This window comes from Hyperolius riggenbachi, chromosome 7 (genome assembly GCF_040937935.1).
Source record: "Hyperolius riggenbachi isolate aHypRig1 chromosome 7, aHypRig1.pri, whole genome shotgun sequence".
Lineage (NCBI taxonomy): Eukaryota > Metazoa > Chordata > Amphibia > Anura > Hyperoliidae > Hyperolius > Hyperolius riggenbachi.
The window spans coordinates 232,590,220-232,617,659 of record NC_090652.1 but is presented as its reverse complement, the minus strand read 5'-3'; positions in this window follow the sequence as shown (position 1 = coordinate 232,617,659).

Genomic DNA, 27,440 nt, shown 5'->3' with positions numbered 1-27,440 from the left:
CTTTAGGGAGTGAGTGAGTGACAGGGAGCCCCTTTAGGGAGTGAGTGAGTGACAGGGAGCCCCTTTAGGGAGTGAGTGAGTGACAGGGAGCCCCTTTAGGGAGTGAGTGAGTGCCAGGGAGCCCCTTTAGGGAGTGAGTGAGTGCCAGGGAGCCCCTTTAGGGAGTGAGTGAGTGCCAGGGAGCCCCTTTAGGGAGTGAGTGCGTGCCAGGGAGCCCCTTTAGGGAGTGAGTGAGTGACAGGGAGCCCCTTTAGGGAGTGAGTGAGTGACAGGGAGCCCCTTTAGGGAGTGAGTGAGTGACAGGTAGCCCCTTTAGGGAGTGAGTGAGTGACAGGTAGCCCCTTTAGGGAGTGAGTGAGTGAGTGACAGGGAGCCCCTTTAGGGAGTGAGTGAGTGCCAGGGAGCCCCTTTAGGGAGTGAGTGAGTGCCAGGGAGCCCCGTGAGTGAGTGAGTGAGTGAGTGAGTGACAGGGAGGCCCCCTCTCTAGCCGCCGCCGCTCCCCCCCCTACCTCTCAGCAGACCTCAGGATCAGCGGCGACCCGACCAGATGTACGAGCGGGCGCTGGACGCACCCGCTCGATATGCGGAAGTGATGTCACTTCCGCATATCAGTGCGGGCGCTGGGTCCTAGCGCCCGCACGATTGGTCGCCGGCTCGCCGCCTGATCCTGAGGTCTGAGACGCGGCGGCGGCGGCTGGAGGGAGCCGCTGACAGAGGGGGCAGCGGCGGCCGGGAGATCCGTGGCACCCCAGGAAAGATTGGGGGCACGTGCCCCCCTAAAACAGGGCTAGCGACGCCCCTGTTATTTGTTATGACCTGTTGCCTGCCTGACTATCCTCCTGAATTCTGATTCTGTACCTTGCTATTTTCTGATACCCTGTTGCCAAACTCTGCTAGTACCTGAACTCTGTATTTGCCTTCTGACTCTGTACCTCGCTACCCCTGATACCCGTTGCCGAACCCTGCCTGTCTATTGGATTACGAATCTGTCTCCTGAATCTGTACCTTATCTGTCTGTGTGTTAACGACCTGGATTGTCCGACCTCGAGAACTGGCCTTACTGTTAGAGGCAGTTCCCAGACCTGTTAGTGACACCCCCTCATTGGTGTCACTCACGCTCTTAGCCTAGCTCCTCCCCCGGGAGAGTCTAGGCCATAGGAAGGAACTTACTTCCGGGCAGTTCTCCTTACTGCCCCTGCACCTCCTCCTGAGGTGCCGTTCTTGAAGTATATTGTTACACCAAACACTCTTACTACTCAGGTGTCCAGAGGTTAGTAGATATATCTGATTATCGGTGATACTGCAGATCATCTATAATCAGGTATATTCTGCATTCTCGGTGATACTGCAGATCACCGGTAATCAGACCCTCTCTGTGTTACACCGATCGTTACAACTATTTAGGAATTTTGGGCGACCAAGTTCATCCTATGGTTAAAGAACTGTTTCCGGAGGGGAATGCCATCTTTCAAGATGATAATGCCCCAATCCATACAGCTAGAATTGTTAAAGAATGGCACGAGGAACATTCTAATGAAGTTGAGCATCTCATCTGGCCACCACAATCCCCAGAATATTATTGAGGATTTATGGCCGTTATTAGAGATTCAAGTAAGAAGTCGATTTCCACCGCCATAATCTCTAAAACAGGTAGATCGCGACCCCCTGATTGGTAGATTGCGGCCCCATGGCCGCGTCCCATTGAATTTTGCAGCCAACAGCTGTAGAACACAGATTCTGCTGCTGGCCGCTGATCTGTGTCCAATCGGGAGGAGAGAGGCACGGCTGAGAGGCCAGGGGCGGCTCTTCTATGACGCAGTGTCATGGCTGGGGGCGGCGCTGGAGGCAACACTTCTGCCTCCACTCACGCTGCCCGCCGGAGCACTCTCTCAGGTGGTGAGGACGAGCCGTCATGGCTGCGCGCAGCGCTGCTGCACATAGCCTGTTTTCCGATGCAGTGCGAGCGGTGCTGGGAAGCTGGCTGGTGCTGCAGGCGACAAAGAGGCTGGACAATCAATTGCTAGTTCCTTGCTGTGACTGAATCGTAGCTGTGGCTTGCGCTTTGGAAGATGAGATGAGGTATGAGAGATGACGCATATACCTAGCTAACCTGTACTTAAGGCACATATACCTAACTAACCTTAAGCACATATACCTAGCTAACCTGTACTTAAGGCACATATACCTAACTAACCTTAAGCACATATACCTAGCTAACCTGTACTGAGGGCACATATACCTAGCTAACCTGTACTGAGGGCACATATACCTAAGCTAACCTGTACTGAGGGCACATATAGCTAGTTAACCCGTACTGAGGGCACATATACCTAGCTAACCTGTACTGAGGGCACATATACCTAGCTAACCTGTACTGAGGGCACATATACCTAGCTAACCTGTACTGAAGACACATATACCTAGCTAACCTGTACTGAAGACACATATACCTAGCTAACCTGTACTGAAGACACATATACCTAGCTAACCTGTACTGAAGACACATATACCTAGCTAACCTGTACTTAAGGCACATATACCTAGCTAACCTGTACTGAAGACACATATACCTAGCTAACCTGTACTTAAGGCACATATACCTAGCTAACCTTAAGCACAAATACCTAGCTAACCTGTACTGAGGGCACATATACCTAGCTAACCTGTGCTGAGGGCACAAATACCTAGCTAACCTGTACTGAGGGCACATATAGCTAGTTAACCCGTACTGAGGGCACATATAGCTAGCTAACCTGTACTGAGGGCACATATACCTAGCTAACCTGTACTGAGGGCACATATACCTAGCTAACCTGTACTGAGGGCACATATAGCTAGTTAACCTGTACTGAGGGCACATATAGCTAGCTAACCTGTACTGAGGGCACATATACCTAGCTAACCTGTACTGAGGGCACATATACCTAGTTAACCTGTACTGAGGGCACATATACCTAGCTAACCTGTGCTGAGGGCACAAATACCTAGCTAACCTGTACTGAGGGCACATATAGCTAGTTAACCCGTACTGAGGGCACATATAGCTAGCTAACCTGTACTGAGGGCACATATACCTAGCTAACCTGTACTGAGGGCACATATACCTAGTTAACCTGTACTGAGGGCACATATACCTAGCTAACCTGTACTGAGGGCACATATACCTAGCTAACCTGTACTGAGGGCACATATACCTAGCTAACCTGTACTGAAGACACATATACCTAGCTAACCTGTACTGAAGGCACATATACCCAGATAACCTGTACTGAGGGCACATATACCTAGCTAACCTGTACTGAGGGCACATATACCTAGCTAACCTGTACTGAGGGCACATATACCTAGCTAACCTGTACTGAAGACACATATACCTAGCTAACCTGTACTTAAGGCACATATACCTAGCTAACCTGTACTGAAGACACATATACCTAGCTAACCTGTACTTAAAGGGGAACTTCGGCCTAAACAAACATACTGTCATCAAGTTACATTAGTTATGTTAATTAGAATAGATAGGTAATATAATCTCTTACCCACCCTGTTTTAAAAGAACAGGCAAATGTTTGTGATTCATGGGGGCTGCCATCTTTGTCATGGGGGCAGCCATCTTTTTGGTTGAAAGGAGGTGACAAGGAGCAGGGGACACAGTTCCAACTATCCTGTGTCCTGATAACCCCTCCCAGCTGCACACACTAGGCTTCAAATGTCAAATTCAAAATGTAAAAAAAAAAAAAAAATGCACCAAAACAGCAGAAAGAGAACAACAAAATCAGAAATACCATCATGCTTTGCACAGCATCAGGGGAAAAATGCCCGGGCAGTTTTCTTCTGTGCAGCTAAAAATGAGGTTTGTATAAGAGAAACAAAGTTCTGATGCTGTTAAACTGTTAAAGAAACACAAAGCCCTTTCAGTGCTGCTGAGTCGATTTTTAGTCCGGATGTTCACTTTAAGGCACATATACCTAGCTAACCTGTACTGAAGGGATCTATACCTAGCTACCTTTTGCTGGGGGGGCATTTGAAATGTCGGTAGATCTCCTGGCCTCTGCGAATTTTAAAGTAGCTCGCGAGCCGAAAAAGTGTGGGCACCTCTGCTCTAAAAGAACTGGAGGGTGTTTTAACAGAAGAATGGGCTTAAATTCCTTTGGAAACAATTCACAATTTGTATGAATCAATAACTCGGAGAATTGAGGCTGTAATTGCCGCAAAAGGTGGACCTACACCATGTTAAAATATATTTTGTTGCTTTTCAAGGTGTTTCCATTATTTTGTCCAACCCCTGTAATTAACTTGTATAAATTCACCAGAGGGCAATACAAAAGCTTGGCAGGTTAATATTTTCTCTCAAAGCTTGTAGAAAGGACATGATCTGTGTGATGGAGGAAACATTTGTGCCATCTATTTAGAAAGTGGTTCTTTCCAGTAAGAGTGGTTAAAATCTGGAATATATTACCACAGGGAGTAGTTATATCAAATTTTATATCTGCATTTGAAGAGGGCTTGAATGCTTTCCTTGCATTGAAGGGCATCCATGGCAGAATTGATTGCTGGCAGAATTGATACAGGGATTTGTCTGACTGCCATCCGGAGTTGGGAAGGCGTATTCCCCTTTTAAGGCTAGTTGGCCAAAGCCTAGAAAGGTTTTTTGCCTTCCTCTGATTCAACTAGGATATGTGCGTGTCCAGGACACTGATCATTTTTTTCCTTACTGGTTGAATTTGATGGACTGATGTCTTTTTTTAACCAAACTATGTAACTACAAAACTGTGCTGCAGTACCACAACTCAAAGTAGCATCCCGCGGAATCACAATAATGAGCCACGTCTCCTGGCGTGCATTGTGATGTAAGAGGAAGTGCAACCTCACAGGGGCTATAGTGTAATGGTTAAGGGAGACCAGGGTTCGAATCCTGGCTGGGGTCAGTACCTATTCAGTAAAGAGATCAAGGCAAGACTCCCTAACACTGCAGGGTGACCTCTTGAGTGCGTCCCTGGGGCTGCAGCGCTTGAGCGCTTTGAGTCCGACAGGAGAAAACTGCTATACGAATATACAGATTATTATTATTAATTATTTGAGCTGCAGTACTGTGGCATAGTGAGAGACAAGATGGAGGCCCACCTATAGACAAGGGCTATAGGTAAGTGAATGTTTGCTGTTCCCCAAAAACCCACATTATTTACGATCATCCTCTCTTAAACGGTGGTTCGTTTCATGTGTTTGCAAAATTTGGTGCTCAGGTCCCTTTAACCAAACTCTTCACCTAACCCTATGGTAATCATTAGTCCCATTTAAGGTGGCCACTAACGTTCCAATTTCTAGTGAAAAATCGTTTGGGCAATCAGATAATTCTGATCGGAAGAAAAATCGTTCACTACACCATCAACAAACCAATCTTTGCTTCCTATCTATCACAACCAACAAGAAAATCTAAATTTTAGTTCGACGAAAATCCGATTGACTGTTTTTATAATCGATTGTGCCCATCAATGGAGATTATTTACAATTAATCCGATCAGAATTTCTAATCGTACAAACGATTTTTCGCTAGAAATTGGACCGTTAGTGGCCACCTTTAGCCTCCCTTGACCCCCTCCCCCTTACCCCACCCTTAATTACTTTGGCATAGCTCGCTTCCCAGGTGCAGAGTAACAACACATTACAAAGGTAGAAAAGAAACAAGAAAATCAGCTCTTTTAAAGATTTACAAACAATCTATTATGTTTGAAATTTAACTTTTTGTAAAAGAATTGAAACAGGAACATATTACAATGTTTAATCCTAAACCAAAGATGCCATCATGACACAATCATTTAATCATGCCTGAATTTTTTTTTTTAAGACACAGTTGTGCAGGTAGCAATGCCATCCTGTGGCCAGGGGTTTATTATAATAACCATCTCCACCAGGTAATCTGTTGTCAGAATCCGCTCTGCTGGCCTTGATTCCCTGGACAGTGTGGTTTCCTATGCAGTTTGCATAGGTCAGTCCAGGGAAATGAGGCCTTTCTGTCAGTTTGCAAGGCTGACTGATTTGCATCCACTTGTCATGCAAATCTGCTTGTCTGCTTCCTTTGAAGATTTCCAGTATAAATGTCACTTCCTCCCAGAATTCCTTACTCGACATAGTTTCTGATTAGGGAAACTTACCTTGGAGCCTCAGCCTCTTTTGTATTTTGTTGCGAATATTCTAGTGTTGTTAATTATTGGGGGAGTGCACTTTGCACTTCTTATAGTGCAGTCAGGTTCTGTATAGTTTGTACTGTTTATTCCTGTTCTGTCTTGTCCTGTCCTTGCGATTGTACTGTCACCTGCGGTGGCTGACAGTGAATTGTTTGGTCTCGTTCCTAGATCGCATTTGCCCTAGCGGTAGAGGTGGTGGATCTCCCTTGTCTGACTCTTGGAGTATAACCTTAGCTGCGGTTGCTACTGGTTGCTCCTTTAGTCTGTCTTGGCTGGCACGAGCGCTTGCTATTTTCTGGTGTGAGACAACCGATTAGCAAGCGTTCGCGTTATTTGTTTGTCTAGGTGGATCTCCCTTGTCTGACTCTTGGAGTATAACCTTAGCTGCGGTTGCTACTGGTTACTCCTTCTGTCTGTCTTGTCTAGCACGAACGCTTGCTGTTGTCTGGGGTGAGGCAATCGATTAGCAAGCGTTCGCGTTATTTGTCTGTCGTCATTTTCTGTGTTCATTTGTTAGTCAGGGTTGGTACGTTTTGCCACTGTTGCGCTTAACGTGTGGTGGCCGTAAACGTTAACACGCTTGTCTCTGTTGCGCATATCGTGCGGGGACCGCGTTTAGCTAGTTCTTTCGTTATTTTCCTTGGTGTTCAGATGGTGGTTATTTGCTGTGTCTTTCTTACTCAGTTCACGCTCTGTCTTTGCTCAGTCTTGTGTTGCTGATAGCAATCGCCTTTCTCACTCTGGCCTGCTGTGATGTGATATGTCTACCGTCGCAGGGTGGTGACTAGATTGGTAGACATTCATATTGTCTGTCCCTGTTTTTGCTTTCTTCTGAGTTGTTACTGTATATTGCCCAGTGTTGCTCAATCGTGCAATTTCAATCTGGCATCTGTGGCTGTACAGAGGACTTGTTCCTCTGTACTCCACAGCTCCATCTGCTGGTTGGAATTCTCTTCTACAAATTTATACTGGGTGCTTTGCTTTTTTGATTGTGGCGATTTCCTCCTGCTTCAGCGCACATGGTGTGCGCTGAATGGAAATCACCTGCAGATCATTACATCCAAAAAGAAAATCCAAAATTTGGCTCGATGAAAATCCAATTGAGTTTTTATAATAATTTGTAATCAGTTGTGCCCAATCAGAATTTCTAATCGCTTGAACAATTAAAGGAAACCTGAGATGAACAGGTACCTTTAAAATAAACATACCCCCCAAAAGTGTATGCCTAATACAGACTATTCCTGTTATTTTTGTTGCTCTCTAGTGCTCATTTCATTACTAATTTTTCATGTTTATCTAAGATGGCTGCCATCTGCTTCCGGGTGAGTGTCACTGTGTGGCGTAGCTAAGTAGCTGTGGGCCCCGATGCAAGTTTTATAATGGGGCCCCTCAAGCACTCTATACATAACAATTGATACGGCGCACCAAAACCTGCTGATGGCAACTACAGTGTCAGAGGTGCAAGAAGGGGATGGGGAACAGGTTTTTTTTGAATGATTACCACTATTCAAAGTATCTGTGATGATCCGCTCAGCTGGCTGCACAGGCAGACAGCTGTTTGTCCATTCCTCTAGTCTGTGGGCTGCAGGTCTCTGGAACAGAGACCTGTCTTTTCATTGCAAGTTTCTGTTCTGTTCTCTTGCTGGGGAATTTGCATACATTCGTTATGCAAATCCCCTACCTGCCTTCTTTGATGACTGGCACTATAAGAGCTTTATGTTTCCCAGAATGCTTTGCTGGTCATTTCCCTTCCTTGCTCAGTTCCTGATGGACACTGCTGGAGTGTCAGCCATTGCTATTTAGTATAGTTAATTCCTGGGGGTTGCTTTTGGCTCCCCTTCTAGTCCAGTCAGGTTGTATTATCTGTATTGCCTGTTCTGTCTTGTCTTGCCTGTTTGCCATTGTCCTGTCCCTATGGTGGTTGACAGGAAATGGTTCTGATCTATGTTCTTGGAGTATAGCTGGGGCAGCGGTTGCTACCAGCTATCTCTTCTGTTCTGTTTCCTGGGATCGCGCTAGCTACTTTGTGCGAGCGCTGGGGATCCTTCTGTTCTGTCTTGTCGGTCGCGATTGCGCTGTCACCAACGGCGGTTGATAGCGAATCGTTCTGTCTTGCTGAGATCGCACTAGCCGCTAGCGTTAGCGGCTGTGGATCTTTCTGATCTATGTTCCTGCTTGGATCACACTTGCTCTGGCGGAAGAGCGGTGGATCCTTCCTGCCTAGTTCTTGTTTTTCGTGTGTCTGTCTTGTCCGCTGCGCTTGCTACAGGCTCGGTGAGGTAACCGTCAAGCAAGCGCTCGCGTCCCCTGTTTATGGTTAGTTAGGCGTGCTTGTCTCTATTGTGCTTATCACGTGGAGATCGCGCATAACCGCGTGCACTGTTGCGAATGAGTGCGGTGTTCGCGGTTAGCTAGCGGTTGTTATTTTCCGTATCTCCTTATTGTATTTGCTGTGCCTTTGCTACCCTTGTATTCTATTCTGTTCTGCCTTGTGTCACGTCTCGCGATCGCACCTCTCGCGATCGCGTTCCTATTTCGTATCTGCTGTTGTGTGTGTGCGCGGTCGCGGAGTGGCGACTGGATTGGCGCACACACATACAACCTATCCCTTTTGCTCAATCTCATTCACAATCGCCTCTCTTGCGATTGCGTTCTGCGCTTCGTACAATTCCTGTCTGGCACTTGTGGAGGTACAGAGGATCGGTTCCTCTGCACTCCTCAGCGCCATCTGCTGACAGGAATTTCCCTCTACAGGTGTGTAGCACCTTTTGCTGGGTTCCTGCAAATTATACGCTTGTGGAGGATCTCCGCCGTGTCGCTGTTGTGCGCTGATCACGGGGAAAGTTCCACAATCGTGACAGTATCTATAGAAGTGATTATTATGAGCACAGGACCAATAGAGAGCTAATACTGTAGTTGAGGGAGGGTCCTTCGGGGCCCCTCTGGCCCAAGGACCCCGATGTGGTCGCAACCTCTGCACCCTCTACTGCTACGCCCCTGGGGGGATTACAAGCTCACAGGGCAGAGGGTAAAGGTGGCCACACACGATACAATAAAATGATCCGATTTTACAGCAATTAGATAAAAATGATCGGATCTCCCGAAAAAAATCAAAAGCTTTTTTTTTCATTCGACTGAAAAATCCAATCGGATTTCCTGTTTTTTCCGATTTTTTATCAATCTGGAATGCCAGATATTTTTCTTCAATCTTTCTCAAGATTGTATGGTGTGTGTTAGATTGTTAATTTATTAATATACACACCCTAGCAATTTTCTCAGAGTTTCCAATAATTTTTATCATAATTGGGGAAAAATTGAACATAGGTCACATTTTTGAAATGCTACAATCAGTCAGAAAAATTGATTGCAATTCTTAAATTGAACAGATACTTAAAAAATTGTATTGTATGGTGTATGGCCACCTTAAAGCGGAATATAACCCTGCATTTCAACTTTGCTCTAAAACATTATTTACAGTATATTATATGCAACCAGCATTTTTTTTTACTAGACTAGCATTGGAAGGGTTACACAGAGTTTTAAAGTTCCAGGAGATTTCTGCAGACGCATCCGAAGCTCAGATAGATACATTTTGTTTACATAAATGTATCTAAGTGTTGAATGTTACACACTTTGGCTGTCCTCTAGCTCAGTCAGAGAGAGTGAGTCACATTCAACACTTCGATACATTTATGTAAACAAAATGTATCTATCTGAGCTTCGGATGCGTCTGCAGAAATCTCCTGGAACTTTAAAACTCTGTGTAACCCTTCCAATGCTGGTCTAGTAAAAAAAAAAATGCTGGTTGCATATAATATACTGTAAATAATGTTTTAGAGCAAAGCTGAAATGCAGGGTTATAGTCCGCTTTAAGTGTCTGTTCTCATGTCCCTACTTGTGTATAGCATTAGTTAAAGCAGGTTGCTTTGTCTCTGGTACACTTTAAGGCATCTTCTCCTTATTTAAGGTAGCCATACACTTGTCAATAGCCACCAGATCAACTAACAGATAGCTCTCTCTCGGTTTGAATCTGATCACAGAGGGATCTTATGGCTGCCCATACACTGCACACAGATTTTGAATTGATTTCAGCATGAATCGATGCAAAACCTGTGGAGCCGCCGCTTGCCTCGCTGTCCTAGGCCTCCCCCCATTCGGGCTCTCCCGGCCAGCAGCAATAACATCACCTGTCTGCCGGCCGAGTCCCTGGGTCCTTCTGTCACTTCTTCCGGCGTTCTACGTGTCTGCTTCACTTCCTATCCCATCCTGTGGCAAGCCGAAGTTCAAACAGTAAAGGTCGCTCTACTGTTTGAACTTCAGCTTGTTACAGGACAGGACAGGAAGTGAAGAGTACATGGAGAAGAAGGCCAGCTGGAAGAAGTGACAGTATGGACCGGACACTCGCGCCGGTGGACAGGTGATAGTATTGCTGCCGCTGTGCTGCGTCAGTCGTTGCTGAATCGAACACCGCTAGCGATGTGCACCTGACCGGACAATGATTGAGCAAAATATTCTATACGGACTGACTGAATTGACCAATGTCGAATGGAAATCTGTCAATCGGCCAATGTTTGCGTTAACAATTTCACAGCGGATTCGATCTCGGTGATCGAATCTGCTGTGTATCGATGGATTTTGAACAAGTGCATGGATACCTTTACTCAGGCATCTCTAAGCATCTCCATTTGGAATATTGTGCACAAATCATTCAGCAAAGCTGGAGTAGTTTTAAATAGATAAAAGAATAAACTACCAATAGCATTGCCACCCTCAGCTCAGCTGTTGTATTGACAGAGTGGAGATTGTTATTTCAGCCTCATGCATGTGCCGCCAGAGACATTTTCAATAAACATAAATAATTGTATGAGAAAATGTATAATAGGAAGTTGAGTTTTACCCACACTGACACCTACTGTGATTCTTAAAGAAGTATAAAGCTCAAATTTAATCTATGGGGTAAAGCATTACATTCAGCATAAAACTAATAGGAATCAATACGTAAACATGTATCAAAAATATTAAAGCCATTAAATTTTAAAACTTACATACATTACATCAATCACGGTTTATATAATAATAACTAGCGCCAGGCCAATGGGCATGGCTGTGCCCATTCCCACTACCTCACGCCCATGCCTGTGACCCGCCTCCCTGCTCAATGCATGACCCGCGCGCATGTCCATGACCACTGCCAAAAGTCTGTACACATGCAACGCATGCGCGCCAGGCACAACAGACACACGGACACAGGGACAGGCAAAGTATTATATAGGATAGTCATATTTTCCAACTCAACTTTGCACAAAACAATAAATCCCTACAATGATTTGTGGGAAAACCTATATTTATGTATAGCATAATGTATAGCACAAATCTCTAATTAGCAGATACATATAGTCCCTAAGCATTTCATACATGATTAGATCTGTTCCACAAAAGCTCTGAAGTTCCGATGATCACATGATCTCATGCAGTCTATGCATAGCCTGTTCAAGTGTGGTGTGAAGAACATCTGTATGTTCTAAGTAACATCTGATAAAGTAAATATTCTGTAGAACATCAGATTAAATGTGTCTACGTCTGCAGAACATTTGATAATATGAACATCTGATAACATATTTGGTCTGACTCTGATTATTGATTAGCATCGTATGTTATGTGGCCGATTTGATACAAATGTTTTTCTTTTTACTTTGCAGGCCTCAGAGATAATTTCACATAATTACATACATATATATTTTGTAAAGGACAGGTTTCTGTGTGTTTAAATATAGATGATTAACAGTTATATACTTAAAGGGGATCCAAGATGACAGGTGAGCATAGACCCCGAACAAGTATGCAGCAGATCAGATATTCCAACTCAGCATACTGGATTAACTGCATGCTTGTTCCAGGGTTTTGACTCAGACATGACTTATAGGGAACCTAAACTTAGAAGGATATGGATTTTTCCTTTAAAAATAATACCAGTTGCCTGACTCTCCTGCTGATCATGTCTCTCTAATACTTTTAGCCACAGCCCCTCAACAAGTATGCAGATCAGGTGCTCTGACCGTCAGACTGGATTAGCTGCATGCATGTTTCAGGTGTGTGATTCAGCCACTTCTGGAGCTAAAGAGATCAGCAGGACTGACAAGCAACTGGTATTGTTTAAAAGCAACCATCCATATCACTCTCAGTTTAGGTTCCCTTTAAGCCAGAAGATTACAGGGCTGCCAGGCAACTGACTCTGTTTACAAGGAAATAAATATGGCAGCTTCCATAACCCTCCCACCTTGGGTTCCCTTTAAAAGGAAACCCCTATATCCCTAAGAAACCACTATGTAAGTAAAGAGCTCTGAAGGAGCGAGTGCATCCCTCATTAAACTCTTGAGGTGAGCTCCTGATTATGGGGGGTAGTGGTTGTCATTGAGCGTGAACACGTGCAACATCACTGGCACTGAGGGCAGGGCTTGCATCTATGCAAAACAGTATTAAAATGTGGTATTAAACTGTAGCGAACCCACAGACATGTTCTACCTTATTTGCACATAGAACTTGTGGGATAGTGGTGGCTCAGCTATTTCTTTGTATTATGTCAGTAAAGGACTCTGCCACTAATACTTTTAGCCACAGACCCTGAACAAGCATGCAGGGGAGAATTTTCTGACTGAAGTTTGACTGGATTAACTGCATGCTTTTTTCACCTTGTTGATTCAAACATACTGAGGCCAAGAAACATCAGTGGGACTGCCAGGCAACTGGTATTGTATAAAAATAGAAACAAATATGACATTTTCCATATGTGTGTCTCACTTTAGGTGTGCTTTAAAATCAGGCTTAGGTGGAAAGTTAGGTTAAGGTTAAGTGTCAGTTGGCATGGTGGTGCAAAAATATTAAAGTTAGGGTGTTACTGTACCCAAAGGTAATGGATTATTATGGATAGCGTTAAGCTTATGAAAATAGAGGTAAGGGATACAACAGATGGTGGCATTAATAATCATGGTTACTTTTGTCCAGAACTGTTCAACCACTTGACATGGTGCACCGTTGCTAGAATTTAGAACAACACAATCATGTGACCAAAAGTTTTGGCCGCGACACAAACTGCACTGCTTTAGCCTTTTAAGATTTTTTTTTCTTTTACATTTCTATGGTATACTAAAGAACAATTATACACATTTCAGATGGTTTAAAAATGTTTACTTGCAAATATGTTAAATACATGTACTTTTCTAATTTGTTTAGTTGACTAACTCTTCATGACCATATGTACTTTTGCATACCAGATGGGTCTGTCAATCAGTGCTGTTTTCAGTTGTTGCATGGGCATGTGCATAGCTTCACAGATGTCTATCTATTTTAGCCTGTGCCATCCTCTTCTTCTTTTGCCCTCAATTTTTCCATGCATCAAGGGATTCTCTAAAGAATCTGGTCTTCTCAATATATGACCAAAGTATTTGAGTTTTAATAGTAGTATCAGTCCTTTTAGTGAACACTTGGCCTTATTTCTTTAAGTATTAACTGGTTCGACCTTCTGGCAGTCCAGGGTACTCTCAGTAGCTTTCTCCACACACACAAATCAAAAGTAAATATTTTCCAAAGTATGACCTTATTCATAGTTTAACTTCCACAGCCATATGTTACTACTGGGAAGACCATGCCTTTAACAATCCTGATCTTTGTTGGTAATGTGCTTCTCTATCCTTTAGTATCTTGTCCAAATTTGCTATAACTTTCTTTCCAAGTCGAATTTATGTAGAGTCTTTATTTAGAGTGTTGACCTTTCTTCTTTGTTATGGCATGATGGGATATCAGCTTCTGTGCCAGATCCTGATCTTGGACCTTGGCAGTATTTTTTAAAAATATATGGACATGATAAAACTCATTTTTGACAAGTACATCAAATTCTGTGGGTATGATAAAACGCATGCTCGTCAAATGCATTGAAATCAATGGGCATTAGAAAACACGTTTTCATGAACGTTTTCAATGTCGTGAAAATGTGTATCTTGTGAATATCCACTATACTTTTGCAAAATTACAAATCATTGCAAAATCATAGATTGTACTCTACTGGCAAGATGCCTTTTTAAAGATTTTACACTTAACTGCTTGTCTCTTAAAACCAATAGACACATTTTGTGGCAGGCCAACTATTCAGTACTTGCCCACCGCTCCCTTCTCGCTAACTGCCAGCATTTCCCTGTGCCAATAGTAGAAGGAGCAGAACATCAACACTATCATTTGTGCTCATGTCTGTCCCTGTTTGGGTCTAGTGGCGTAGATGAATGGGGGGGGGGGGGGTGTCAAGGTGGCACATCTGTCTCTGCATGCAGCATCTGGGGATGCACTGTGTACCTTTACAGCACACATACCTGATTCTCTGGTCTGGACTGCACCACCCCCTGATGCCTCCTGGTCTCTGCAGTGCCTGTAAAAGAACAGGGTCTTCTCCCTGGTCCTTCCTGCTCTCTGCTCAGTCTCTGTCTCCTTTCTGCCTTCCTCTCCTCATCATCAATGAGAGGTGGAGAGTGGGGGGAGAGCAGGAGGGAGCAGGTGAGAAGATTGGCCCCTACCTACTGCCATACCTCTTCAATGCAAGCTTTTGGCACTTGGAAAGAGCAGTGGAGGATGACACAAGTGAGGCAGTTATGACAGACCCTCTTATGGCTCACACCTTGTCACTAGATGGCCGAGAGGGGTCGCAAAAACTGACTTTGTCCCGGGTGCTGAAAACCCTAGCTTCACCTTTGCTCTTGCAGCTTCAAATACAAAATATAAACCAATTATTTATTTTTTTATAGCACCATCATTTTCCATAGCACTGTACATACCATAGTACAAAACAAATAGTGGGGAACATAGCTAAATGTAACATTCAAAGCTTTGTACAATTAGGACATCCAGCAATACACATATAGACGTTGTTGATGAGTGGTTTGAGACATCACCAATATTGGTGCATGTTCATCTGATACATTATATTAGGAAACATAATAATAAGAAAAAAATATATAAATATTTAACACTAGGAAGAGATCCCTGCTCTAGGAGCTTACAATCTAGAGCAGTATTGGGCAAACTATGGCCAGCAGGCCGTATCTGGCATACATGTGCTGTAAATCCGGCCCACCGATAGGCGACCGGATTCCTCTCCTCCTCCCCCCTCCCACCCTGCAGAGTCGCAAGCAGGCGATAGCAGTGGGTTAAAACTCACCTGATCGCCAATTCCAACGTAGCGTCTCCATTGCAAGAGGGCATCATATGACACTCCGTCAGGACATTGCCAGTGTATTACACGTCTTGACGGCGTGTCATGTGATGCGACCCTGGAATCGACGATAAGGTGAGTTTTAACCCACTTATCGCCCGCTTGCGACTCTGCAGGGAGGCAGAGAGGGAGGTGAGGAGGAATGCTAGGAGTGCAGCCCGTGGACTACAGCATGCAGCCCGGGCCATGCACAGTTTGCCCAGCCCTAAACTAGAGGGTAGTGGCTTGGAGACATTAGGGAAGGAGACACAGGGGTCTATATGCAACTGGTATCTCAGCATTCCCTGCCTTGTGTAATAACTTCTCATTTAATGTTTTTTGTCTTTTTTTTTTTTTACACTTGTATTATATAGACATGGTATTTTTTTCACAGCACTTTACAGAAAACAATGAATGATTTATATTTACTGTGGCACTGAAGGGCTTGGTGTGAGTAAACAGATAACTCCCTTCATGCTGTACTACTGAACAACAAGTATAGGATCTAACAGCTTTCTTTTAAAGTTACTTTGTTATATCCATAAATACCAGAAGCAGCCCTGACTTGTCAACATGACACTTCAAACCTGGAGAGCATGAATGTGACGATAATTGCACTGAACTTGGAAGCATTTTCCCGAAACATTCATTACGGGACTGTCCATGGAATGCCAATAAAGAACACATTCTTTGTAAGACTTGCTAACATTAGAAACCTTCAGGGGATTAAAGCCCTAGTTCGGGCATGTGTTTTTTATGTATAGTGTGTGAAATAGATCATAATTAACAATGCACAAAATTGCGTTTATTTCACATAAGCTATCTTTGCATTATTATATTTTTCATTACCTGGTTCCTGTGCCAGTGTCAGATACTGCTTGGTTACGGCCAGTTATACACTGCGATGCAAAACGCAGTGGATGCGGAAAAGCTTCCGCTCAGGATGAGCTGGCGTCGTTCACATTGCATGTTTTTTTGCAAACCAATGAGGTGCCCAATGATCTTTCTGGTCACCGATCCCCTGCAGTGGACCAAACGGCAGTAGCGGAACCAAAAATCCATGGGACTGGTGAGCCTTTTTAATGCGGCCGGCAACCAGCCTAGTAGAAACAGGCATGTCCATTCCCATAGGCTTCCGTTGCACCCGATTATCAGTGCAATTACATTGCATACCTTTGTGGAAAAAAATGCAACAGGTCTAGACTGTCGCATTAGATGCATTTACTGACCAATTTTTCTGTTTCCTGCATTCCAAAAAATGCTGTTTTTTTTTTCTTTAATTGGAAAGGGCCCTTAGACTGAATAGTGGCCTGTGAGCTATCCAGATTGTTTCATCATCCTAAACTCGTCTAATGTTTATTTTTTATTTTTAAGTTAATTAAAATTAGTCAGAAATGGTTCCTGCAGGCAGGAGACGGTGAGAGGTACAAATGGATTTTACTAGCATACTGGAGAGGCTATGAGTTAAATTTATTACAAACTCATCAGGAAAGTTAGCTTACAGCTGTGTTCATGTAACCAGTGGTTAGCTAAAGGATCAGTTAGTGGTGGTTTTAATTCGCTAAAATGCTTCCATTTCTTGAGTAAGAGAACACTGACACATTAGAAGAACTTTCTGCTAATCACTACTTGGAAATACTCTGTTTTGCTTCTGCCACATAATGTAATTACTGTAACTGACAGCTCTCCCCTCCAGGCTATTCGCTATTTGCAACCTTTTAATAGGGCTCTATTAAAAATTATAATTAGAGGTTAACTTCAACGAAAACACAATGTAAAGACGACCAGTAATACAGCGGAAACAGGTTTCTGAAGTTAAAGTGAAAGTTAATATAATTTTAATGGAGATCATGGGCTTGATTCACTAAGATATCAGAGATAACACGCCTTATCAAAGTTATCACGCCTTATCAGACTAGCATAGCGAGCGCTACGAACTTATGCCTACTAATTGGCAACTCCACTAATCCTGCCCTAAGCCTCTGCGGGTTTGTAGCGCTCACTTTGCTACTCTCATAAGGCGTGTTAAATTTGATAAGGCATGTCAGAAACACCTGATCTGCAAATGCTTGTTCAGGGTCTATGGCTAGAAGTATTGGAGGATGAGGATCAGCAGGGCAAGCTGGCAACTGGAATTGCTTAAAAGGAAATACATATGGCAGCCTCCACATCCCTCTCTTTTCAGTTGTCCTTTAAACATTTTGAATTTTCAATATTCCTGTGTATATACGACCTAAAACCTGATCTGTTGCTATTGTAAGTTTTAAAGACTGGATACTAGGTTTGAAGACTAGATAATAAGAACCCAAATAACTGGGTTATCCTTAAATAGTCTAGGACTGGTGTGAAAAAAGAACACATCTTAAAATGGACCCAAATTAACCTTCTGTGTCGGGCATACCGCTGGCTGTCTCCAGGAGTCCCCCAGTATAATTTTAAGTGATGGCATAGCTATAATAGCTTCAGCTAGCACTAGGCTAGCTAGCAGTGGTGGCCGCATCCCCCGATTACTTTTGATCCCCCTGATCGCCGCTAAATACATTACCCCCCTGGATCCAGCGATTGGCGCAGCCTCCCTGCACATCTCTCCTGTCCTCTCTATGGGGAGGATCGGGTCTGCACATGACGTCATGATGTCGCCGACGTCCTGACGTCATGTTGGATCCTCCCCACAGAGAAGAGCGGAGCTGTCCGGGGAGGCTGCGCCGATCGCTGGATCAAGGCTGGGTAATGTATTTAGTGGTGATCGGGGGAATCAAAAGTAATCAGGGGATGCCGGACCACCACTACTAGCTAGCCTAGTGCTAGCTGAAGCTATTACAGCTATGCCATCACTTACAATTATACTGGAGGACTGTTGGCTGCAAACCCTCTGGCGTGCGTAACGCTCAGGAGGTTAAAAATACAAGATTTCAGAAATAAAATCTATTTTCTAACTTATAATAATAAATTGCAGAAAATAAATGATTTTGGAAAAGTCATTTACATGACCCAGAGATCTCTCAGGAATGCAACTAGAAATCATGGGGCCTTCCAACAGAACCTTGCTCCTTTTAGACCCATTTCCTATGCTATCCTTCTCCCCAGTCATAAAGCTAGTCTAGCCATCAGAATCTCCTCAGCCAGTGTGGCCAGCTCAACCCCCCAGTCCCCTACATAACTCCTTCATCAGCAAGCGCAACCACCATTCCCCTTCTCCCCATAACAATTGTGGCCCCATTCTCTCACCTTTCAAAAAAATCCAAGTGCATCTACAATTCCCCCCTTGGGATGAGCGAGCAAAATTTTGGTCTTGCAGCCAATCAGCCCCCAATCACACCGAAATTTTGAGATCAGGAAGTCAATTCTTACCATGAATCCATGGTAGACAAGAACAAGAATTTTCCATAAAAAGGACTATAAATAAAAGTAAATGATCATGATTAGAAGTAAAAATGTTACTTTTGATCAATTTTAGGCCTTGATAGCAAACAAAAGATTTCTGGTGGTTTTTAATTGGGGTTTAATGAAATGTATTCTTACCCATGCAGATGTTCATATATCTCTTGCAAAAAAAGGTGCCAATATCAATTCATTTGCCAGAAATCGCTGTATAGCCATGATACAATTATATAGGGATCCTTGGCAAATAAACTACAAGGATCTTCTGCAAAAACAATTTTAAATAGAAGTATATTGATTGCGAATAGAGTTGTTCATACTAGTATTTATGATTGTTATTTTCATTGAATGTGCAAGCTTTGTAAAACTGAGCTTCGAGATTTTTACAAACCTCTCAGATGTTCAATGAAAGTGCCAGGGATAATTTTGGTTTCCCCACCTCTCAAAATAAGTGTGGTCAACAGATTTCCCCTACTTTGTTACTTCATAACAAGTATATAACTTAATTTAATTCTCCCCAAATGTGTGGTCCTCCCTACATAAAGCCTACAGCGATCGACACGCCCCTTCAACAATATGTGATCTCTGTGTAGCCCTTGCTTGCAGCGCTGGGTTCCCAGTTCGAATCCCAGCCATGTCTGTGTGGGTTTCCTATAGGCACTCATATATACAATTTTAATTGGCTTCCTCTAAATTGGCAGTAGACTATGATATACATACACTACATGAAAAATACATAGACATTTGGCTATGGCAGGGATTAGATTGTGAGCCCCTTAATACTAAATAATGATAAATAATAATAATGTGTGGTGTGTTTTTTTTCCTTTTCTCACTTAGGACACATTGTTCTACACCAATATGTTGTTTTTCGCCTGCAACCTAATTACGGTAATGTAGGATATCAGTTTCCTCTTCATAAGATTGGAGGGGGCAAAGATGCCTTGCCTGGGGAACCTAATTGGCCAGAAATAACCTCAGGTGAGGAAGATAACAAAATAGCAGCAGGGTAACAACAACTTGTACTGCTCCCACTAAGGAGCTATGCAAAGTTTAGTTCCTAGTAAGAGGCCTACTTTAAGAATTATTCTTCAGTGTTTTCAATAAGTGCAAAAAGTTGGTGGTCTTTTTTTGATAATCCTGCTTTGGAAATATACAGAAAAAAATATGGAAGATAACTATAACTCTAATATAACCGTTACTATAGCAACTAATAAGTAACTGAGCTCAGTGCTTCGAAGTTATAGTACCTAGTAAAACCTTCCTGTTTGATTGCTTTATCACAATGCAAAACTGCAGTGAGAGCAACACGCAACAGGCTTTTATAGGAAAGGAAATGGTTTTATATCCTATAAATGTAAATATACAGCAGTGTCATTGCTGCCTATTAAACATTACATCAACGAAGCAGCATTTTTTGTTTTCGGAGGAGTTGATACATGTGCCTCCATTTTGTCTGTCTCTGTATGCTTGCTGTAAGTAATATAAATCGGAGCCGCTGTGCTGTGCTATTTGTTTTGTGTTACAATGGAATATCGACCAATCATAATGTCCCTTGGCAATAAGAGATGAAAGAAGAGGAGACATAGTAACGTGTAAATGTATAACTACAGCCACTGCAATAAAGAAAGGAATACTGTTTATAGTTCTCCTATGCTTCCACGATGGTGTTTCCAGTTTGTGCACTTCAAAACAGGTAAAATAGTTTTTGTGCTTCAGGGGATCCAGCTGGCCAGAATGAAAAGAAAATCCTCTCCAGTTGGCCATTCAGTTCCATGAGTCCCGGTTATCATGTAACAAAAAGCCAGCAGACAGGTGAGCCTACGCTCCCCTACTAACACTCTATATGGCTGGGAGGGGGTGGGGGGCACATTTTAGATGGGGGAGACCATCCAACGGTCATGCTGAAATAGAATGCCGCTTCTAAATTGCACCCAACTGCTCCCTTTCGCATGAGATCTTTCCAACCTGTACAATCAATATTTTCAATCATTTTCGTTTGGAAATCAATTGAACTTATGATTGGGCAGCAATGTTGTGGAATTGATTGCTGGCAGATTTATGGGCACCTTTATACTTAGATACGAGATGACAGTTGTACTGGGGCCATAATTACAGGGGAGCAGCCCCTGTATTCGCAGCAGGAGGCAGAGCTGTTTTGGGGGACCCAGAGCTGTTTTGGGACCCCAACTACTAACCCTCCCTTCCTCCGATACAGTGGACTATACTTCAGATTAGGTGTTTTTGTGGCTCTATTTGTTATGAGTGTAAAGATCATGATGGCCAAACTTGTTTTATGACCCGTGTAAAATGGGCCAAGGCCAAAGAGAGGCAAGGGAAGGGGTGTGATCATCATGGTGCCTGCTCAAAGTTTAGCTGGAGAGCCTCATGAATTGCAGTTATGCCACTGAGTTGTACAATCTAATTTTGTTATCTGCTAATATCATCTACACAAGGCTTAATCTCCCCACACCACAGTATGTCAGCTGGCAGATGCATATGCCTGAGGAAGGTCACATTGTGCACATTCTTCCAGCTACCCTTTAAAATATATGATGACCTTTAATTATTCCTTTCTATGCCCATACACATAGAAAGGGTCCAGAGTCTTCTCCATCCTTATCAAACCCATGACTGCTGGGCAGGACCTTCTTCACAGTTGCACTTCTGTCTGTGCACAAGCATGGCCATACGGTGCATGAGTGAGTACATTCCACGCCTTTGCAGAGGCATGAAACTGCTCGTGCATGACTGGCTTTGTGCTACTGCGCAAGTGGAGACCTTACTCACGCATGTGCATTACATGGATGGGCTCCGGACCACAAGAACATATTGGCCAAACCCTAATCAAATATGTTCAGAGGGTCCCATACTCAAAGGAGTATGGTGGAAGCCTCTGAACTATCCATCTACTGATGTAGGTATCTATCTTTTACTCTTTTTTCCATTACAGGTATACATTAAATGTAGCATTTAAACAGCATTACACCATTTCAGGTCTCGATCAAATGGTATTTCTTTACACAGAGGGGTATTTCCTTATTAGAAACACAAGGACAATGTCAAAAGGCAAGTCAGAAGTGGTGAATTCCTGCCCTCAGGAGGCTTCCATTTCATCTTTATTCCGTGACCAGCTATGACACATGGCCTTGAGCAGCAATATTTTCTCATAAGGAGTTACACCTTCTGCCTCCTGATTCTGTGAATGTTCTGGGCTGGGCAGAATGCGCAATTACTTCAAAACACTCCTCAGGCATGAGAGAAGAAAAGTGAGGATCGTGGGGCGAGGCTTCTCCAGAATATTGAAATATGTGCTGTCTATAGTTATCTCCCGCCTTCCCCCACACTTTTCACATTCCAACAACTCTGGGGCAGGGTTGGAGTCGAAATAAACACCTGCTTTTCCTGCAGCTAACCTAACTGGTTTGGTTTCCATGCTAATTTTATCCCGACTGTCTAATAGTTATTCAACCTTAGCAGAAACTGCTCAGGTGGATAGAGGTGTGATTTTCTGCTCTAAATCTTTAATATTTGCTCAGGGAGGTCCCTGAGAAATACTATTGAGCAATCAGGTTTTAATGGTACGTAATTGTGATGACAGCAAGTTTTTGGAATCTTATTCCAATTGAAAGTAATTAAACTTGTATTACGCATAATTACAGTGTATGAATGAGCGAGCATAAAACCGTCATGGATTATGGAACACACGGACTGGAAGATCGTCACCCTACTCTGGATTGACATTGTTTGCTTACATTTCTATTCTATCCATTAATAACATTTCCGAGAAGAGAGACAAGCTTTGTGTTTTTATACCTTAAGATGTTTTTTATGGCCATGAATCCCACCAACCAATCTATAGATTATTAAACGGACCAGTTGTAACCAACATAGAATCTATCACAGAATAGATTTAAGACGACTGGGTGTATAAGTCGACTCCCCAACTTTTCCAGTTAAAATATAGAGTTTGGGATATACTCGCCGTATAAGACTACCCCTCTTCCAACGCACACCAAATTGAAATAAAAAAAAAACATCATATGCTGGTGCTATGTATGAACAGATATTGGTGCTGTACTGTATGTGGTACTCAGTATATAGCAGTATATAGGCGATTGACTGGTTGGATTGGTCAACTCTTCCTCTCCCTAAACGAATTGGCCAGTTTTCCTTGTCTACCTGTTTATCAGAGCGGTATGGAAGAATAGATAGCACTGTGCATAAAACACGCCTCTTTCACCCGTCTGGCCCATCCTTGTATCCTATTTACCTCCTTCTCTGCCTCTCAGATCTCACACATGTGCGCCTGCGCCGCTTCACTACAGTCCTCAGCAGAGAGATCTGAGAGTCGGTAACAGGATAGGGCGTATCACCTGGCACCAGTGACACCCGGCATCTAAGACGACCCCTGACTTTTCCGATGATTTTCAAGGGTTAAAAAGTAGTCTTATACGCAGGAATATACTGTATTTACATGATAAGTGTATAGAGGACTACCACAACAATCCCCAAAATGTCCCCTTAAAGGCCATTTTCTAAATATAGGTTACAACTGAATGTCCCCTCTGTGGTCATAAAAGCACAAACCATCTGGGGAGCAGGATGGCCAATATGTGTACCTTTAGTTTCTTACTAGTGTTCTTCATGGAGCAGAGTGGTCTGTGCAAGCAGGTAGGCACCTAGTATAACAAGTAAGAACACTTTACAAAAGGAAAAAAACATGCAGAGATAAAACATACACCCCCATCTGGAAATGCAGCCTACTTAGAACAGAGAGAAACGCATAGCCTAGTCAATACAGGAAATCAAAATGCCATAGGGATCATTGCAGCACTTTACATTTTACAGTTACATCTTGTGGTTGGTTTACAAATGTTTTGTTGTTGTACTAAACTGCAGTTTAACTACCTGCGGACCGACGTAGTTTAAATCTATGGTGGGTCGGTGGCGCTGCGGTTCTGACCGCACGTAAACTCTACGTCCCATTCACCGCGCGCCCCTGCCCGTCCCTGTCGCTCTCGCTGCTTTGTCCCCGCCGCAATGTGCTGCCCTGCCGCCTCTATGACGGCAGAGCACTGTGAGCCGGGCTGGAGCCGTTTTCATTGGCTCCTGGCCCTGTCATTCCTGTAAGCCGTTCCCATTGGCTTACATTGAGTGACAGGGTCAGGAGCCAATGAAAGCGGCACCTGACCGGCGCACAGCGCTCTGCCGTCATAGCGACGGCAGAGAGAGCAGCCTGCGGCGGGGACAGAGCGGCGTGACCGGCGGGAGCGGCGGATTTTAACGGCGATTCATCAGGAAGCATCGGTTTACTGTACCAGCACCCTCTGGTCCTTAAGGGGGCAGAGGGTGCTGGTACTGAAGTGGTTAAGTAATTCTGTTGATACTGCCAAAAGTTCTGGCAACTTTCCTGCATACAATATGTGACTTTGGATGGATTAATTTGATGGTTACTAAAAATCACAACTGTAAAGGTTCACTTTCCAGAATGGCTTTGCTCTCTTATTGTATCTTATTATAGGTGAGGCTAGACGTTGCAAGAAAAGGAACTTTTCTTAAAGAGGAACTCCAGCCTAAACAAACATACTGTCATTAAGTTACATTAGTTATGTTAATTAAAATAGATAGGTAATATAATCTCTTACCCACACTGTTTTAAAAGAACAGGCAAATGTTTGATTTCATGATGGCAGCCATGTTTTTGGTTGAAAGGAGGTGACAGGGAGCATGAGACACAGTTCCAACTGTCCTGTGCACCTCTCCCAGTTACTAGGCAACGTGAATAACAACATAGGAAATCCCATCATGCTCTGCACAGCATCAGGGAAAAAAACCCGGCCTTTTTTTCTTTGATGGGTGGAGCTTAGCTAAAAATGCAGCTAAAAATTATGCTTTGGTAAGAAAAACAAAGTTCTGATGCTGTGAAACTGTTAAAGAAACACCAAGCCTTTTCAGTTCTGCTGAGTAGATTTTTAGTCCGGAGGTTCACTTTAACTCTGGCCATAGCAGCTGCAGAAGCAGTTGTAGTGGGGTCCAAAGTCAGAAAGTTTGATCTGGACAGAGTTTGGAAGCAGTTGGACTTAACATGACCCAGGGAAAACTTAGTTTGTGTCATCAGAAAGGCGGGTATCACGGTGTGTGTCTCCTATATGATATATTTAACTGACATTTTTTATCGTAAAAACCAACGAGTTATGCAGTAAAATCATGACAATTAACAAGGTTGCCTAAACGTTCGCATCCCACTGTATATGAGTCCAGATTAGTCCAGAACTGAGGAATAAGCCTACAAATCTCTGAGCCAGGCAACTTATATTATTCTATGAACATTTAAATGACCACTATTGGGGAAATTCTAAAATGTAAAATACATATAAACACAAAGAACTAAGAATGACATTTCTCTCAGAGTAAAATAAGTTATAAATTACTTTTCAGAAGTTAGTAGAAACCTGACAGAACTCACAGGTTTTGGTCTAGCCTCATGGGAGGTTCTGTGTGTGTGTGTGTGTGTGTGTGTGTGTGTGTGCGTGTGTGCGTGCGTGTTTGTGTTATACAGTAGTCCCCCATCCAGGTAGTGGTTTTGTAAAGAATAGACAAGTTACTAAAAATCCCCCATGAGGAGATGTACTAATCCAAAACCTGTGAGATTTCGAAATCTATTGGAAATCGTCCTAGCATTGTTCCCTTTGCTCCTTGTGTATTATGTATAATCCCCCCATCCCCCCCCCCCCCCCCCAAGTCTGTGTTGCGTTTTGCTGCTCACCTGACTTGCATGTGCCACTACTGGCCTCCTCCATTGCCTGGCACCTTTTTGAAATTGCCACGGTGAGTGCCTGTACATGTAAGACTGCCACATGTGGTGACAGTACATACAGCAATGTAACATGATACAGGTGTTCGTGGGGTCAATTAAAATAAGATGTGGGACATAGGAATGGGCCAGGAGTCTCACCGGCATACAACACTCACCACAGGTCCAGGGGGTACACATACACAGGCCGGGTGGTCCACTGTGCCCGTCAGTTGTTTGGAAATCGAGCGCCGTTACTGACCGAGCCCTTGTGACAGAGAATTTCCAGCATGCTCTATCCATCATTTCAATCAATCAATTACAGCAGGAAATCGAGTAGCCTTGTTAGCCATGTGGCGGCATCAATCTGTCAAATTCAAACATTATGAAAGTTTCGGCCAGATATTGATGTCGAAAATTGAGTAATGTATAACTACTTCTTGATACCTTGATACTTCTTGATCCCTGATACAATTGATCCCTACTTTTTAGGAAAGATAATTTCAATAACTGTTTTCCATGAATCTCTGCACCCAACCAAAGAGCAACAAGAACATTTCACCCATGGGTGCAGTTACTTTAGATTTAATATGGGATTCTGTCCCTTTCTTTCACCTGTTTTGAAATACATTAAACTACAGCAATAACTAATATATATATATACATAGAGATGAGCGTAATGACCTAATTACGAATTTCCGAAATTTCGCGAAATTACTACAATTACGATTTTAGCAGTAATCGAAATTTCGTAATTTTCGCAAATTACGCAAATTTTCGTAATTACGATTACGAAATTTAGTATTTTAAAGTTTGCAAAGGTTTCTATCCCTCTAGATACCTAAAATGAATAACCAACCTCCTCCTCTCTCTCTCTCTCTCTCTCTCTCTCTCTCTCTCTCTCTCTCTCCAGAGATCTGTAGTATTTCAAAACCATACTCACATTCATGACATGTCCAGGGATCAAACCCAGGCCAACCACATGGAAGACAGCTATGCTCACCACCATACCACCAAACACACACTAAATAGACTGCTAACCTAAATCTTACTTGTAGACAGTCATATGAGACACATGCTGGGTGCAGGGCTTTGTGATTGGACCATGGACCATGCGATAGAGTGAGGTGCAAAAATGAAATCATGCCTAGCAGAGGATGGTTTCACAATGCTAAATGCTAGGCTGGCTGTGGTGCAATTGGTTAGTGCGTCTGGCTGGTAACAGCAAGGTTACAGGTTCGATTCCATCCAGGCATGTCTTTTCCTTTTGCGTTCAACAGTTGTCCAAACAGAGCCAACAGAGCCCCAGATAGCCATGTAGAGTTAGGTCACAGCTAGCCTGGCTGTGGTGCAATTGGTTAGTGTGTCTGGCTGGTAACAGCAAGGTTACAGGTTCGATTCCATCCAGGCATGTCTTTTCCTTTTGCGTTCAACAGTTGTCCAAACAGAGCCAACAGAGCCCCAGATAGCCATGTAGAGTTAGGTCACAGCTAGCCTGGCTGTGGTGCAATTGGTTAGTGTGTCTGGCTGGTAACAGCAAGGTTACAGGTTCGATTCCATCCAGGCATGTCTTTTCCTTTTGCGTTCAACAGTTGTCCAAACAGAGCCAACAGAGCCCCAGATAGCCATGTAGAGTTAGGTCACAGCTAGCCTGGCTGTGGTGCAATTGGTTAGTGTGTCTGGCTGGTAACAGCAAGGTTACAGGTTCGATTCCATCCAGGCATGTCTTTTCCTTTTGCGTTCAACAGTTGTCCAAACAGAGCCAACAGAGCCCCAGATAGCCATGTAGAGTTAGGTCACAGCTAGCCTGGCTGTGGTGCAATTGGTTAGTGTGTCTGGCTGG